This window comes from Cervus elaphus, chromosome 1, assembly GCF_910594005.1.
Source record: "Cervus elaphus chromosome 1, mCerEla1.1, whole genome shotgun sequence".
Lineage (NCBI taxonomy): Eukaryota > Metazoa > Chordata > Mammalia > Artiodactyla > Cervidae > Cervus > Cervus elaphus.
In genome coordinates, this window is record NC_057815.1 from 94,975,321 (window position 1) to 94,980,979 (window position 5,659).

At 47.7% G+C, this 5,659-nt stretch overlaps 1 pseudogene; it reads left to right on the forward strand.

Moving 5' to 3' along the window:
* Positions 1-1,054: 1,054 nt before the first annotated feature.
* LOC122703215 lies at positions 1,055-3,278 on the forward strand (annotated as a pseudogene).
* The last annotated feature ends 2,381 nt before the right edge of the window (positions 3,279-5,659 follow it).

A 5,659-nucleotide genomic window follows, 5' to 3' on the forward strand; every position in this document is an offset into this window, starting at 1 on the left:
CTCCTTTCACTATGATTGTCAGCAGCTGTTGCAGGAGCAAATTCTGGCAGAAGCACGGAAATGGGTCCCAGGGGCTGACGGGAGGCCAACCGCCCAGCCTCATCTCGTGGACAAGGGGTTTCCTCTGTTGTGGCCTAACTGGGATTTTGAGCGAGCGGAAGGTAGGGGGCTTCTCCGAGTGTACCGCCAGACTCTGATGGCTGGCCTGCAGGCCACAGCAAGAAAGCCGATTTAGTAAGGCAAGAGCCCACTGAGAGCCTGGCAGCCTTCCTAGAGAGGCTAATGGAAGCTTTCAGGCAATATACACCTATGGACCCCCAGGCTGAGGAGTCACGCACTGCAGTCCTCTTAGCATTTGTAAATCAGGCAGCCCCAGATATTAGGAAGAAATTACAAAAGATAGAGGGATTGGGAGAACAGACGATACAGGATTTACTGAAAGCAGCTGAAAAGGTATTTAATAATAAGGAGACCCCAGAAGAAAGGGAAGAACGAATTTGACGGGAGGAAAGGGAATTAGCTGAGAAGATCAGGAAGGATAGAACTAGGGAAAACCGGAAGAACCAGAGGGAGCTAGCCCAGATTCTTTTTGTGGGGATAAAAGCCGGAACAGAATTGAGGGAACCTCGAGACCCCTGGATGGGAGAAAAACAGAAACCAAAAAGGCAGGCCCTAAAGAAAGATCAGTGTGCCTACTGCAGAGAAGAGGGGCACTGGAAAAACGAGTGCCCTAAGAGGGACCTGAGGAGAGGTACAACCCAGAGACAGAGAATCTCCCCTGGAACTCGAGTTCTATATGCGGGGGAAGACAGTGACTAGGGGAGTCAAGACTTGGCACCCCTCCCCGAATCCTGGGTAACCATACATGTGGAAGGGAAACCCGTTGGCTTCATGGTAGACCAGCTTTGTGCAAGGAGCCACGGGGACAAAATGCTATTAACAAAAAGTAGATCTGGGGACCCATCAGGAGTCCCATTCGTTTTTGGTGATACCAGAATGCCCAGCCCCTCTACTTGGAAGAGACTTGTTGTGGCTGATGGCATTCCCTGTGGATATGTTGGATAATTGCAGTCATGAGGAACTGGAAAATTCTGCTGAAGACTACATGTTAGATCTGAGGTATGGGGACCCTGAAAATCTGGAATGTTTTCGTATTAGCCTGTCAAATGTAGGCTTTGTACCTCTCTATGGTGGAGATCAGACCCAGAAAGTTCTTGCTCTCTTTGCACCTGAGGACTCACTCACAGCTGTGGCACTTTACCTTGCTGATCAGTGGTGGGCTATTGATGATACTGTGAAAACATCTATCCCTTCTAGAGAGGGGCTTAAGCAGGTGAGAACTGTTGGGGAGAGAGTGGTTAAAGCAGGAAATGGAGAAAAATGAGATCCCATTCCTGTGTCATAGCAGTATTCTGTGGAAGAAAGGAGAGGCCATTGGGTTTTCCTACAGAGCTGGGAGAATGATCCCTAGCCTTAAGAGATGAATAAATACCTGTTGGCCTGGGCTGAAACGGCAGGGATGGGACTGGCCAAACACATCCGGTCGTCATCGAGCTAAAGGCCTAGGCAACTCCTGTGAGGGTGAGACAGTACCCCATGAGCCAGGAAGCTCAGCAGGGGATCACTCCCCACATTCGACGTCTCATGGATGCCGGAATTCTCAAGCGGTGTCAATCCCCTTGGAACACCCCCTTACTGCTGGTGAAGAAGCCAGGGGGGACAGATTACCTGCAAGAAGTCAACAAACGGGTGAGTGACATACACCCCACTGTCTCTAACCCGTATACCCTCCTGAGCAGTTTGCTGCCTGAGTACACTTGGTACACTGTGTTGGACTTGAAAGATGCCTTTTTCAGCCTACCCCTGGCGGCCCAGAGCCAGGAGATATTTGCCTTTGAGTGGACTGAGGGGGAAGGCCAACCGGTAATCCCACAGAGGTTCAAGAGGTGCTGAGTGAGGACCTGCCACCCAGAGGTCCTTCTGCTACACAATTAATAGCCCAGCAAGAGGTCATCTGTTTGGGGTATAAGATCAGGCAGGGGCAAAAGTGGCTAACCCAGGCCATGAAGGCCCAAGACCCCCCGCCAGGTGAGAGAGTTTCTGGGGACTGTTGGATATTGCAGACTATGGATCATGGGGTTTGCTGAGAAGGCCCGGCCCTTGTATGAGGGAAGTAAAGAGACCCCAAACTGGACTTGGACTGAGCCAATGAAACAGGCTTTCCAGACACTCAGACGGGCCCTACTAGAAGCCCCAGCCCTTGCCCTGCCTAACCCAAATAAGCCATTCCAGCTGTTTGTAGCTCCATGATTGCAGCGAGATACTGGCTGAGGCCCTGGCGGCACAAAAAGACTTAACCGATGTACCCCTAGACAACAGTGAGCTAGTATGGTTCACTGATGGGAGCAGCTATGTAAGAGATGGGCAAAGGAAAGAGCAGCCGAATATGGCTCCGTGAAGTTTTATGCACTGTGTGGCTTTGGTGGGGTCTTAAGTTGTGGTCTGACACACACTGCTGTTGTTCCTCTGGATTTGGTGAAATGCCGTATGCAGGTGGACCCACAGAAGTACAAGGGCATTCTTAATGGATTTTGAGTTACACTCAAAGAGGATGGTTTCCGTGGCTTGGCCAAAGGATGGGCCCCGACCCTCATTGGCTACTCCCTGCAGGGGCTTTGAAAGTTTGGCTTTTATATGCTTGGAGAGAATGCCTATCTGTGGCGCACATCACTGTATTTGGCTGCCTCTGCCAGTGCTGAATTCTTTGCTGACAATTAACTTGGACCCGCCTCCCACAGGGGTTCAAGAACTCCCCTAATGAGGCTCTGAGTGAGGCTATGGAAACTGCTAAATTTCGAATTCAAACCCAACCAGGTTATGGTAACACTCTGAGGAATGCAGCTCCCAAAATGTATAAGGAAGAAGGCTTAAAGGCGTTCTACAAGGGGGTTGCTCCTCTTTGGATGAGACAGATACCATGAAGTTTGCCTGCTTTGAACGTACTGTTGCTGATTCCGTGGTGTCTGTGTTGAATAAGGAGAAGGGTAGCAGTGCCTCTCAGATCCTCAAGAGACTTGGATTTAGAGGTGTATGGAAGGGTGGTATCATGATCGGCACTCTGACTGCACTACAGTGGTTTATCTATGATTCTGTGAAGGTCTACTTCAGGCTCCCTCGCCCTCCTCCCCCTGAGATGCCAGAGTCTGAAGAAGAAGCTTGGGTACACTCAGTAGATAAATGAAAGCAAATATGGACTGAATCTGCGTGTTGATCAGTGTTTGAGGAAAATACAACTGGACGAGAGATAATCCAGGCTTGCGAAGTGTGAACGAGGTACCGAGGGGAAGAGCCAGGGCAACACTGGGAGATAGATTTCACTGAGGTAAGGCCAGGCAAGTACAGGTATCGCTATATGGTGGTTCTGGTAGATACCTTCTCGGGGTGAGTGGAAGGGAGAGCTTAGAGGAGATAGTGCCTAGGTACGGGCTGCCGGTGACTATGGGCTCTGATAACGGACCTGCCTTTGTGAGCCAGATTGTACAAGGGTTGGCCCAAGCTCTGGGGATGAAATGGAAGTTATATTGTGAATATAATCCCCAGAGCTCAGGACAGGTTGAGAGAATGAATCAGAACGAAGTTGGCAATAGAGGCTGGCGGGGACTGGGTGACCCTCCTTCCTTTCGCACTCTTTCAGGCACGTAACACCCCTTATAAGCTGCCCTTTTGAGATTCTGTATGGAAGGCCCCTCCTGTGTGTATTAGAACCTAGATGGAAAGGCAATTATGTTGTTTTGCTTACCACTCCTACTGCTGTAAAGGTTGACGGGATTGGACCCTGGGTTCACTGCAATCGTGTGCAGCAAGCCACACCGGAAGAACAAGAGCAGAATGGAAGGCAAGACCTCACCCATCAAATCCTTTGACTCGTCTGCCAGGAGGTCTCCTAATTCTCCTGCTGATTATTGCAGGAGCTGAAGCTATGTAACCTCTTGTGATGGGCCCTGGGAATGGGACCTAGGAAACAGAGATTTGGTAGACCCGAGTGTGGCGCAACCCGTAGGGTCAAGTACCTCAGATATGGGTGAACCAAGCTTTACTATCTCTGCAAGGCCAAGGGCTTTACTCCCTATGAGCTGCTGTAGATGACTTGATTTTTTTCTCCAACAGAGTAGGGTCTGCGAGGTTTCTATGCAGACCATACAAGAGTGGTAAGAGAATCAATCATTTAGAGAAGTCTTTGACTTCCTTGTCTGAGGTGGTTTTGATTAGAAAGAGAGAATGGGAAGCCCAGCAGAAATGGTTTGAGTCTTGTTTTCAACTACCTTAATTTCCACCCTCCTGGGTCCACTTAGTGTCAGCGGCCCGATGGAAAAGAGGAAGATTCCTCTACTTGAACAACAGACAGGGGGGAATGTGAGGCGAGCAGAAGTAACGCAACTTAGATTAGGAGTAGGCCTTCCTACTATCAGGTAGCTTTCGCTTAACAATGACCACTGTTTGCCAGTTAGGACCAATTAGCTTTCACCGATGTTTGCCAATTAGGAAATTAGGAACGGGGCGGAAACCCCCAGGAGAGTCCCGTGCGTGCAAAAGTATTGACCAATGAAATTGCTTTGCAAACGTGTAACCAATCCGCTTCTCACCCTATAAATTTGTGTATCAGCTTGGGCTCAGGGCTCTCTGACCCGCACCACTGTGTTGGTTGCGGGTGGAGAGTCCTGGCTCGAGTCAGTAATAAACTTCCCTTCTGGCGAGTTGCATTGTCTTGGAAGCCTTCTCTCTTCCCGCTCGGGGATTCAGACATCGGGCATAACAGACCGAGTGAACAACAACAACAACAACAATCAATAATGAGGGTTAGAACCCTGATGCCTTAAGTAATCGTTGCTTTATCACAGTTTAGGCAACACCTGTTTGAATAGGCAGTCACCAGCACCATGACTCCCAGGATTTCTAAGTACAGACCCATTCACAATTCATAATGGTGCAATTTAAGTTTATGGTCAGAGTTTCAGCTTCCAGTTTATCTTGAACTAAAACTAAGTTTGTGGATAGCAAATAGAAAGGGTCAGTATTAAGGAGGCCAGCTTACAATGATAAACAGTGGGTTTTAAAAAATCTCACATTCTCTGGCCTTGTCATATTAGTGATTCATGCCTTCACACATAAAAGAGGGGTTTGTCTTACATTCTGATTACATGGTACTTTGAAACTTCTGAACCAAAAGTAAGAATTGGTGTTTTCTTCATTGAAGGATGGTGGTAACTGATTTTTTAAATCAGAAAGAAATTTTAAAAGCAGAGCAATCAGTTTGTGCTATTCTTTACATACATTTGATCATTTCATCAGTAATCCCTGAATGAATGACAAATTGATGTTATCTAAAACAAACTTAATGGAATAAAAAGTCTAGTACTAGAACTGGGAGATGAATGAACCATAGGGTGTGGGAATTCAAGAAAATCTAAAAATCTCTTTGCTCAGTAAAATCATCTGGTGAACTTTCAGAAAATGCAGAATCTGGAAACCCCAATTGAACTCACTGAATCAGAATTTCCATAGGCTGATACCCAGAATTCAACATTTACAAAAGTTTTCCAAGTGCTCATGACCATCTAATCCACCCAAGTAAATTTTGCAACATTTTTCAGAACAGAAG